Source organism: Vitis vinifera, chromosome 11 (genome assembly GCF_030704535.1).
Source record: "Vitis vinifera cultivar Pinot Noir 40024 chromosome 11, ASM3070453v1".
Lineage (NCBI taxonomy): Eukaryota > Viridiplantae > Streptophyta > Magnoliopsida > Vitales > Vitaceae > Vitis > Vitis vinifera.
The window spans coordinates 9,831,614-9,843,963 of NC_081815.1; positions in this window are offsets into that span (position 1 = coordinate 9,831,614).

A 12,350-nucleotide genomic window follows, 5' to 3' on the forward strand; every position below is an offset into this window, starting at 1 on the left:
TTTTATGTAAGAATATCTTTTATAATTTAAATTTTCCTTTAATAATTTTTTTTTTAACTTTATTTTATTTACAAGAGGATGATTTCCACAACTCTTTATTTAGAAAGCACAAAAATTTTTTTTATTATTTTTTTTTTAAACATAATAAATTTTTTTTAAAATAAGATAAACAATTATTTTATATTTTAATCCAAGAGAACAAAAAAAATATTTGAAATAATTTAAATATTACAACTTTTTATTTTTTATTTTTGAACAAAGCTATCATAAAAATTATCAAAACACTTAAAAATTCAAACTTTTTCATCATCATCAGGAATTATCCCAAAACTAAAAATTAAGCACAATATAAATTTTCATTAATATCCAAATTATTGAAAACTAAAAAAAAAACTTGCAAAATATTTCAACTTTTCATTAACATCACAAAATTATCCAAAACGAATAAAACATCTAATTTTTAAATTATCATCCCGAATCATCCAAGACAAATGCCTACAAAAAGTAACATGAGATTAGCAATAATAATAATGATAACTAAAATAAAATAAACAAAATAAATTCAAAAAACCAAAAAAAAAAAAGAAACACTAAAAATCCTGACTTGATTTATATTTTATTCAAACAATCATCAGGAATTATCCCAAGGCTAAAAAATAAGCACAATATAATTTTTCATTAATATCCAAATTATTAAAAATTAAAACAAACTTGCAAAATATTTCAACTTTTCATTAACATCACAAAATTATCCAAAACGAATAAAACATCCAATTTTTAAACTATCATCCCGAATCATCCAAGACAAATGCCTACAAAAAGTAACATGAGATTAGCAATAATGATAATGATAACTAAAATAAAATAAATAAAATAAATTCAAAAACAAAAAAAAAACTAAAAATCCTAACTTGATTTATATTTTATTCAAACAATCATTAACACATCTCATATAAATACATTAAATCCAACAAAACACTCACCGGAAGACATTAAATCCTATTATAACCGTCCATGATTTCATTCCCTTTCCTTTAACAAATAAATAAAAACATGCCAATAGCATCATTCACATCAGGACTGACCATATATTCATATTCGTTTGCATTTTAAATCCAACAAAACGAAGTCAAAGAACACTAACCTTGCTTACAACTACCCTCTTTCACGGTTGTGTCACTTTTTCTTCTCAGTCTAGTTGTGTCTGCTTCTTCGATTTGGCTCGTGTGTTCCTTCACCACAAAGAGTCCCCGAATCAACCCATGCGTCCTTTAGAAGTTCCACCCGGAAATGTGATCTCCATGTCTACAATTTTCTTCTGAATCTCGTTCAAAAAATCAACCAAAATTCCTCCAGAACTCTCTTTCTTCTTCCCTCCCTAAGATGTCTCCCCTCTATCTTCAAGCTCTCCTCTAAAAAAAAAATCCTCTCTCTCCTCAATTGTCTTTCTGATATTCCCTAAAAAAAAACCTAAAATCCCCTTCATCACGCCTCTCCTCCCTTTTTTGCATGTGAGTTGACTTTTCTTTCCTTCTATGAATTCCCCCTGCTCTCTTTCTTGCAAAATACAATCTGTCTATTCAATATGCCACCTCAATTCTTCCTAAAATATATCATCTCTTTTTCTTTTCCATTTAAAATATGCTTTGACCCAAAACACTACTGAATCCTCCTTCCATCATCACGTGATTCTTTTTCCAAAAGACAAATTACATTACCTTCTTTGCTGCTCATCATTTCTTTTTTCATACATAAGCTGAATCTTCCCCATAACATGGCTCCATTCATTTTTTCCATATGTCTACTCTTGGAACCTATATGGTAGCTACCCACTCCAAGCTTCACTTTCTATTGGTGGACTTCCTGCAAAATTTCAAAGTTAATAAAGTAATAGTAATAATAATATTAATAATAATGAAAACGTTTAAACAAAATTATTAAATTAAACTAAATAAGTAAAGACAAGTATATTGGAAAAGTGATAAAATAATAGGAAAATAAAATAAATGAAGAAATATACAAAATAATAAATAAAATAAAATAAACAAAAATGTAAAGGTAAAAAAAAAAGTCAAGCAATGTGATTTTACAAAAACGAGTCTTGCAAGTCATACAAGCCATGCAACCATGCAAACCATGCCCATGCAAAAAATGATCTAAATGGGCCTAAGGTGCCTAAAAGGGCCTATGGTGCCTAAATTGACTTAAGGTGCCTAAGTGGGCCTAAAGTGCTTAAGGTGCCTAAATGGGCCTAGAATGCCTAAATTGGCCTAAGGTGCCTAAATGGGCCTAAGGTGCCTAAATGGGCCTAGGGTGCCTAAATGGGCCTAGGGTGCCTAAATGGGCCTAAGGTGCCTAAAAGGGCCTATGGTGCCTAAATTGACTTAAGGTGCCTAAGTGGGCCTAAAGTGCCTAAATCGTCCTAGGGTGCCTAAGTGGGCTTAGAGTGGTGCTTAAGTAGGTCTAAGGTGCTAGGGTGTATCTAAGTGAACCTAAAGTGCCTAAGTGGGCTTAGGGTGACGCCAAATGGGTTAGGTGCGTCTAATGTGCTTAGGGTGTACTAAGTGGGCCTAGGGTGCCTAAATGGGCCTAAAGTGATCTAAGTGGGCCTAAAGTGTCTAAATGGGCCTAAAGTGATGCCTAATGAGCCAAGTGTACCTAAATGGGCCTAGGGTTACCTAAATGGGCCTAAAGTGATATAAGTGGGCCTAGGGTAACTAAGTGGGCCTAAAGTGTCTAAATGGGCCTAAAGTGATGCCTAATGGGTCAAGTGTACCTAAATGGGCCTAAGGTGGCTAAATGGGCCTAAAGTGATCTAAGTGGGCCTAGGGTAACTAAGTGGGCCTAAAGTGTCTAAATGGGCCTAGGGTAACTAAGTGAGCATAAAGTGGCTAAATGGGCCTAAAGTGATGCCTAATGGGCCAAGTGTACCTAAATGGGCCTAGGGTTACCTAAATGGGCCTAGGGTGCCTAAATGGGCCTAAAGTGATCTAAGTGGGCCTAGGGTTACCTAAATGGACCTAAAGTGATCTAAGTGGGCCTAGGGTAACTAAGTGGGCCTAAAGTGTCTAAATGGGCCTAAAGTGATGCCTAATGGGCCAAGTGTATCTAAATGGGCCTAAAGTGATGCCTAATGGGCCAAGTGTACCTAAATGGGCCTAGGGTTACCTAAATGGGCCTAGGGTGCCTAAAAGCTATCCTAAAAAAAAGCAAGAAAAGCCTAAGTCTAAGTTAAGGCTGCCAAGGGTCACAATAAGGGGTCAGATAATCCCTCAACCAAAGTCTCCGAGGTGGCTTAGAAAAGATAGGTTACACGAGTATTAATGGGCTACCAGGGAATTGCTATAAACGACATGTGCGAGGAAGACAAAATAGAGGGTCTACAAAAGGGTCTATACTTGGCCATTTAAAATATATCATAATATTTAGATTTTTGGATAATGGTGCAAATATATAAAATCAGAGTACAAACAAATGGGATCAAAGTATAAAAGAAAAAGATAAAATTCACACAAATGAAAAAAAAATGGGTCATAAAATGATGAGATCAAATTGAATACGTGATATATTGGAATTGGTGTCACTTCTCGATAGATACCAATTCAATATTGTAGCAAGACCCTTTGAGTAAAGTCAATTTAGGTTAGGTTTTTGTTTGTCTCTATCAATCAAATTTACATTTATATATTATCGTGTTAAGGGAAAAATACATTTAATAGTCTAATTTTTATTTGGTTTTACACTATCTATGGGGGGGTGTTTTCTTGCACATGTATACTTTGCAAAAAAAATAAAAAATAAAAAAGGAAAATAAACATTTGGATGTGTTCCATATTTCTTTATTTTCATTAAAAATGATAACTTATGGTAATCCATGGAGTGTGTACTTTTATTTTCTTAGGAACCAAAATTTGTTCTTGAATGCCTTATTTAGGATAGCTTCTTAGCACGTAGTTTAAGATTAAATACAATTCTCAAACATGTGTGTAAAATGTATTTCTTAATCTAATTTACTTATGTTTTCAATATATATATATATATATATATATATATATATATGAAATTTCCTATATTTTGTCAAATATAATTAATGTTTATACACAAATAGATTTTCATTTAATTAAAATTTTTAAATTTATTAAAACTATTATTACTTTTAACCAAAGCATTTTTAAATTACAATCTATCAACATAAAATCACCTAACTATTTGTTAGGAAGCAGAAACTATATAATATAATTAGAAATGAACCTCTAATACCAACATCACTACAAAAAAAAGAAAAAAAAAGTTTTTAATGACGAATCTTTAGTCACAACCACAAATATCATGACCAAAGATATCATTTTATCACAGCTAGGGTAAAATTGTGACTATATACATTAATCAATTCAGGGTGGAAAAAACATGTTTAGTCACAGTGATTTTATCAACCGTCACCAAAAGGATTGATGAGAAGGTATTTTAGTCACAGATTTCTTTGAAACCGTGACTATTTGTAAATTTAGGGAAGGGAATTTTGGCATCAATAATTTTAGTCATGGTAATTTTATCATTCATGACAAAAAGTGTAATGAAATGATGTTTTAGTTACAATTTTTTGTAAAACCATCACTATTTATATATATAGATTGTGACTTTTAATCACGTTATTGATTGACCATGACTGTATGGGAACCTATAGTCACAAATTTCACATTGACCGTGACCAAATGCATAGAGGTTTATTTTAAATATTTTGAACCTATGGTCACGGGATTCACACAATCCTGACCAAAGTCTATTATTTATTTTAAACGATTTTTGGGTTACCTATTATAATTTTTTAGAAAATCTAATGTATATATGTATGTATGTATGTATGTATGTATATCATAGAAATTATTATTAATAGTAGTAATAATAGTTCTTATTAATTATAAAAAGTTTAAAGTTATATTATTATATTTTTTGAAAGTTAAGAAACAAATTGGTGTGTTACATATTTTTCTTTAGTTAAAATTATTTAATTTCCTTGTTATGATTAATGTTTTAATAAGAAGTAAAATAAAGTTTAATATATTAGTTTAAAAATATGATGGCTCAATTTGATATTATTTGATAAAAAGTTTAAATACAAGTGAGTTAGCAAATTAAAAAACAATTTTGATTTTATATATGATAAATAATTCTTATTTTATTTAAATTATCAATAAAAGTGATAACTAAATTTTACTATTAACAATTAAGATCAAAATAATCTTCATAATAGGTTTATTAATAATAGGTTAATGATAATAGGTTTTATATTGTTAATAATAGGTTTTATATAAAGACATTAAGAATTTGATTGGCCATTGATATGTTTTTTTAATTAGGATGATAGTAAGACCAGTTATTATAAGAAGATTTTATTAAATTTTATCATCATTAATATTATCTATCAATTTATAGTAAGTCAATTAAAATTTATCTCACTATGTGGTTATTTCTTGTTTTAGTAAACTTAAATTTACTAAACATGTAACAAGAATAATGTTTTAGTTAACTATTAAAATTTTAAAATATAGAATTTGATAAATTTCTAATATAAGATTTTAAAATTTTTAAAATTTTAAAACTTGATAAGCTTGATAAAACTTGATAAAATTTTTAAAATAAAACTTTGAAAATAACAATTTTAAAATATAAAACTTGATAAATTTCTCATATATGTTATTATAAAATTTAAAATTTTAAAACTTGATAAAAAAATTTAAAATATAAACTTGATAATTTTAAAACTTGATAAAACTTAATAAAAATTTTAAAATAACACTTTGAGTAAAACATTGAACTTTCAAAATTAATTTTAAATTTTAAAAACTTAATAATTTTAAAACTTGAAAAACTTTCAAAATTAATAGTTCAATATAAAGTCCAATATAACATTGAACTTTCAATGTTACATTTTAGTATAACATTTTAACCATGAATATTTAAAATACACTGCATGCATAAATGTAAAACAAATTCCTAACTGCATCTATATATAAAGCCTTTGTACCCACATAACACTCATTAATAGTTGTACCACACAGCCAACAAAACAAAACCCACTTTCTCTCCCTCTCCAAAACCCACAGCCATACAAAAACAGGGCACCATTTCTCCCCCACATAACCTACCCACAACCCCCATTGCTTAGAGGAAGTCATTGCTGGAAAAAGCTTATGGAAGCCATGCCAAAGAAGCCCCATGGAAGCTATGGTCGGTAAAGCCGAAGCCACCTCCAAGAAACTCCCTTAAAAATCATTTCTCTCTAGGTTTTGGTGAGTTTTGGGATTTTTTTTGTTTTTTTTGTTTTTTTTTTTTTTTTTGTGGGGGGGTGGGGGTTTGTTAGTTGGTATTTTGGAAATGTTTGTGATTAGGTTTGAGATTCCATTGTTATTGGGTTTATTTCTTAGTTGGTGCTTTTGGAAAAAATGAAAATGATATATGTTGTGAGTGTTTGTGGAAATGATTATGGGTTTATCTCAAATGGAAATGTTTTGACAATAACCTCCCTCACCATTTTGATTTTATTCTCATTTAAACTTATATCTTCCATTGTTTGGTTGCCTAGAAAAAAAATAGGAAAATGAGTGAAAATCTACATTATTTGGAAACCCATTCTGTTATTTTCCTGTAACTTTTCATCCACCATTTGAGAAATAAAAAATAATATGCAACATGCCTTAATTGACATTTGACTCAATATCATTTTCCTTTAATTTTTCATTTTCCATAATTGAGGATAAACAATTTCAATTTGAAGTGAACATCAAGTTGCCAAAGAATTTTTATAATGATATATGGGGAAAAATAAGTATTGTTTTCCATAATTAAGTATTATTTTTATGGGAAAAATAATACATAAATTGATTTCTTATTTTTGTTTTGTTTTTTTTTTTAATTGGAATGTGATTTGGAATCATGATATGTATAGAAGTCCACACCACACATTCACATTATTGGAATCATAATTTGCATATACTTTCTATTTTTATTATAAACAAACAATAATAAATTATATATTAAATGTAAGAATTCTTTTATAAAACTATGAAATTATTTTACATTCTTAAAAATTAGTTTTAAAAATTTTTAAATTTGATGTAGTAAAAATGATTTGCTACCTTAATTTTTTAAAATTGTTTTTAAAAAAAATATTAATTTTTTAAGATAAGCCTTTCAAAGTTTATATTTTATGTTAAAATTATTATTTTTTTAAAAAAAAAAAAAAAAAAAGAAGAAGCTTATTTAAATAACACCTTCAAGATTAATTTTTTTTTTTAATTAGCATATGATGATATTAACATTTTTAATTATTTTCAAAAGTAAAAAATAAAAAATAAAAATTTTAAAAGTGATACAAGTAAAATTTATTCTCAAATTTATATATTTCTTTTTATGATTTAATTTATAAGTTGTGTCTTTTTTTATTTAAAATAAAGTAATTAGTTTTTAAAGTTTAAAGATAGTAAACTTATATAATATTTTTAATTAAATATGCTCTCAAATAATATCCTACTTCCAAAACAACTTCTCAACAAAAACCATTTTTTATTTTTTAAAAAAAACAATATCAAACCTATTCTAGAAAAAGAATAGGAATATTTAGAAAAAAAATTTCTTTTGTACCCAAATTAGAAAATTATGAAATTTCCAAATACTTACAAGTTTGTGCATATTGAAAATTTGAAAATACTTATAACTTTGTACACTTTTCATAATTCAATTTTAAATCAAAATTATTGAAGAAAAAAAAAGAATAATACCAAAATATAATCTTGATTCCTGAAACTACTTGGGGTGTAATAAAGAGTTAGGATTTTAAGTCCAAATTTTAATTTTGTTCACACTTAGGATTAGAATTTTTTATTTGATATTTTATTTAGACTAATTTTTTAGAGTGCATACTTATTATTCAATTCTGAATTTTTAAGCATGTTTATTGTATTCTGTTTCATCTTATTCATATCTTACCCTTTCGTTACTTCATGATCTAAGATATGTATATGTTGCATCTATTGTGAGGCCTTATCTATGATTTTATATTTTATTATTATTATCTGTGAACTAACCCTCATTGATTTTATGTAATAGAAATATTAGTAATTCGTTTCTATAAATTTTCAAATATGTTAGTCTCATTATGTGTTTTTGTCTATTTCTTTTCTAATATTATTTGTCATTAATTTTATCATTTACTCATTTTCATTTTGGAAAACCCTAGAAATCCCATTCAAGTATCTTTGCTTGACAAATGTCTCTTTTATCATGTACTAAAAACATATAAGTTGTAGAAGTGTGGATATGATTATTTATTGTGGTCATATTTAAGTTTTTAACCTATATGTTTTGTATATGATTGGTAGAATTGTCTGCAAATGATGCTTGAATTGTCCATTTGGACAATTTGGAAATACATATTATCTATGAAATCACATGCTTATGCTTTAGCATATTGATAAGTTTTGACAATTCTCTAGGTGCATATTTGGACAAGGTGACATATTGTTAGCAATTTAATTAAGCTAACTAATAGTATGTTTATACCTTAGCCAATTCGTGTACTTGGAGAACTATGGGAAAATGCTGCCGAAATTTTATCAAAATGAGACTAAGTATGTTAGTGATTGATTCGTAGGGATTATGTATTTCTAAATGGGATAGGAACCACTACCAAATATAAGAATTTGAGATGATAAAAAGCATATCACATTCATTATAAGTTGATATGAAGATTCATTGTTATGTGATTGAAGGGTTTAATTTGTGAAAGTATGAGAAAAATGACAATAGATAAGAGTTGGATGAAGAAGTCAAGAGTAAGTAGTGAATATCATAAAGGAGTTTTGGAGTTCTTAGACTTTGCCTTTAGCAATGCATCAGGAAAATAAATGTTCCCATGTCCTTGCATTCGTTGCAATAATTGTCTTATACAAAAGCGAGAAATCATGTATGATCATTTGTTGGACAATGGGATAGCTAGAAATTATGTGCGATGGTTGACGCATGGGGAATATGAGTTTTGCGAACCTACAAATACTAGCACTAATGAGTCTAATATGCATGATGAGATGTAAGAAATGTTAAATGAGGAATCTGAAAGAAGTCCATATGTGCATGAAGAGTTTGAAAAACCAAATGAGGATGCAAACAAATTTTATAATTTGTTAAGAGAAGAAGAACACGAACTATATCCAGGGTGTAAAAAAATTTACAAAGTTGTCTTTTATCATAAAATTATTTCATATGAAGTGTCTTAATGGATAAAGCAATAAGTCATTTACAATGTTGCTTGAATTGTTGAACGAGGCACTTTCTGAGGGTGAGACATTACCAAGTAACTATTATGAAGCAAAAAAAATACTTTGTGACCTTGACCTTCATTATATCAAGATTGATGCATGCCCCTAAGATTGCATATTGTATTAAAAAGAGCAATCAAATGCAAATGAGTGTGTTGTTCGTGGTGTTTCTAGATGGAAATTAAGTGATGATCATTCTACAGATGAATTCACTAAGTCATCAAAGAAAAAAAAAATTCTGCTAAGGTCTTGCGTTATTTTCCCTTAAAACCAAGGCTTCAAAAGTTATATATATCATCTAAGACAACTTTTCACATGAAATGGCATGTTGATGGTCGTATGGAAGGTGAGATGATGGGGCATCCAATGGACTCTTTGGCTTGGAAAAACTTCGATAATGTACACTCTTCATTTGCACTAAAACCTCGAAATGTTAGGCTCGGTTTAGCAAGTGATGGATTCAATCATTTTGGGAATATGTCAATTTCATACAACATGTGGCCTATGGTTCTTATTCCATATAACTTATCACCTTGGATGTGTATGAAATGGCATGTTGATGGTCACATGGAAGGTGAGATGATAAGGCATCCAATTGACTCTTTGGCTTGGAAAAACTTCGATAATGTACACTTTTCATTTACACTAAAACCTCGAAATGTTAGGCTCGGTTTAGCAAGTGATGGATTCAATCCTTTTGGGAATATGTCAATTTCATACAACATGTGGCCTATGGTTCTTATTCCATATAACTTATCACCTTGGATGTGTATGAAATGGCATGTTGATGGTCACATGGAAGGTGAGATGATAAGGCATCCAATTGACTCTTTGGCTTGGAAAAACTTCGATAATGTACACTCTTCATTTACACTAAAACCTCGAAATGTTAGGCTCGGTTTAGCAAGTGATGGATTCAATCCTTTTGGAAATATGTCAATTTCATACAATATGTGGCCTATGGTTCTTATTCCATATAACTTATCACCTTGGATGTGTATGAAACAGACATTCTTCATGTTGTCACTACTTATTCTTGGTCCAACTGCACCTGGGAATGACATTGACACATACTTACAACCATTGATAGATGAGCTGAATGACTTATGGGAGGTTGGAGTTGAAACATATGATGCTTCAACAAAACAAATTTTTTGTATGCGTGCAACTATATTATGGACCATCAATGATTTTCCTGCATATGTAAATCTTTCAGGTTGGAAGACTAAAGGGAAATTTGCTTGTCTTATTTGTAATAAGGATTGTTCTTCATATCTATTATAAAATGGACGGAAATGGTGTTACATGGTTCATTGTCGATTTTTGCCAATTGATCATAGATTTAGACATGATAAAAAGTCCTTTGATGGAAATGAAGAGCATAGAGCAGCACCTAAACAATTGTTTGGGGAAGATGTTCTACATCAATTAGATGGAATGGAACATATTACTTTAAAGAAGACATCAAAAAATAAGATGTCAGCAAAAAGAAAAATGAAACATGTTGAACTTGAGCACAATTGAAAAAAAAAACATTTTTTCCAATTGCCATATTGGAAAACCCTCATTTTGCGTCACAATTTGGATGTAATGCATATTGAAAAGAATATATGTGACAGTATAGTTGGCACCTTGTTAATTATCAATGGTAAATCGAAGGATAATTTCAATAGTCGTCTTGACTTGCTAGCTATGGGTATTAGAGATCAACTTCACCCCATACAAAGAGGGAATAGCATTATATTGTCCACCGCATGCTATTTACTAACTTTAAATGAAAAAAATGAATTTTGTAAATTTGTGAAAGAAATAAAGGTTCCAGATGGCTATGATTCTAACATCTCTCGATGTGTACAAGTGAATGAAAGAAAGATATTTGGATTGAAGCCTCATGATTGTCATGTTCTCATGCAACAACTCTTTCCACTTGCAATTCGAGAAATTCTACATAAGAATGTTTGTGCTATTATAGTTTAACTACGTAGTTTCTTCAAACAGTTGTGTTCTAAAGTGTTAAAGACTAATCAATTAGAGCACCTTAAGAATGACATAATAGTCACACTTTGCAAATTAAAAAGAATATTTCTTCCATCATTCTTTGATGTTATGGAGCATTTGCCTATTCATCTTGCAAGTGAGGCAAAGGTCGTTGGACTAGTGCAATATCGATGGATGTATCCTATCAAGCGATATGTTGTCATTCAATTAATCTTATGTATATTAGGTTTCATATAGTTCACGAAACAAATTTATCACGTTGTGGAATGACAGGTATTTACGTACATTAAAGTATTATGTACATAATAAGAGTCATCCAGAAGGTTCCATTGCAGAGGGGTACATAGCAGAAGAATGTACAACCTTTTTTTTAAGATATTTTCATAATTTTGAAACAAAGCATGACAATGAAGAAAGAAATTATGTCATTGAAACTAACATAACAAATGGAGGGTTAACCATTTTCAAATGCATGGGACATACAATAGGAAAGTCAACATCTCGTGTTCTTAGCACAGAAGAATAGTCTCAAGCACATTTATATGTGTTGACTAATTGTGAGGAAGTGACATCATTTATTGAGTAAAACACTTATTTGAATAAAACTTTATACTAATTCTCATGCAAAAATTTAATTTTGGTCTTTGTGAGCATTATAATTAATTTTTTCTTTTTTATCAAAGAGCATAAGCAATCTATAAGGTTAAGCCTCGTGTTCATGCACGAGATATAGATTTGATTCACACAAGAGAATTCATTAGTTGGTTTGAAGAACGTGTAAGTACATTCACTACATAAATTGTTCTATTATCTAATACACATGTATGTATTATTAACATCTTATATTTGAATCTATAGATTATACAAATGCGACTTGAAGGCCCAATTTCTGAACACATACTATCATTGTCTCGTGGACCAAGTACATCAGTTACATGTTATAGAGGATACATCATTAATGGGTTCAGATTTCACACAAGAGAACGAGAAAAGGGGAAAAAAAAACTCAAAATAGTGGAGTTGTTGTGACCGTAGAGG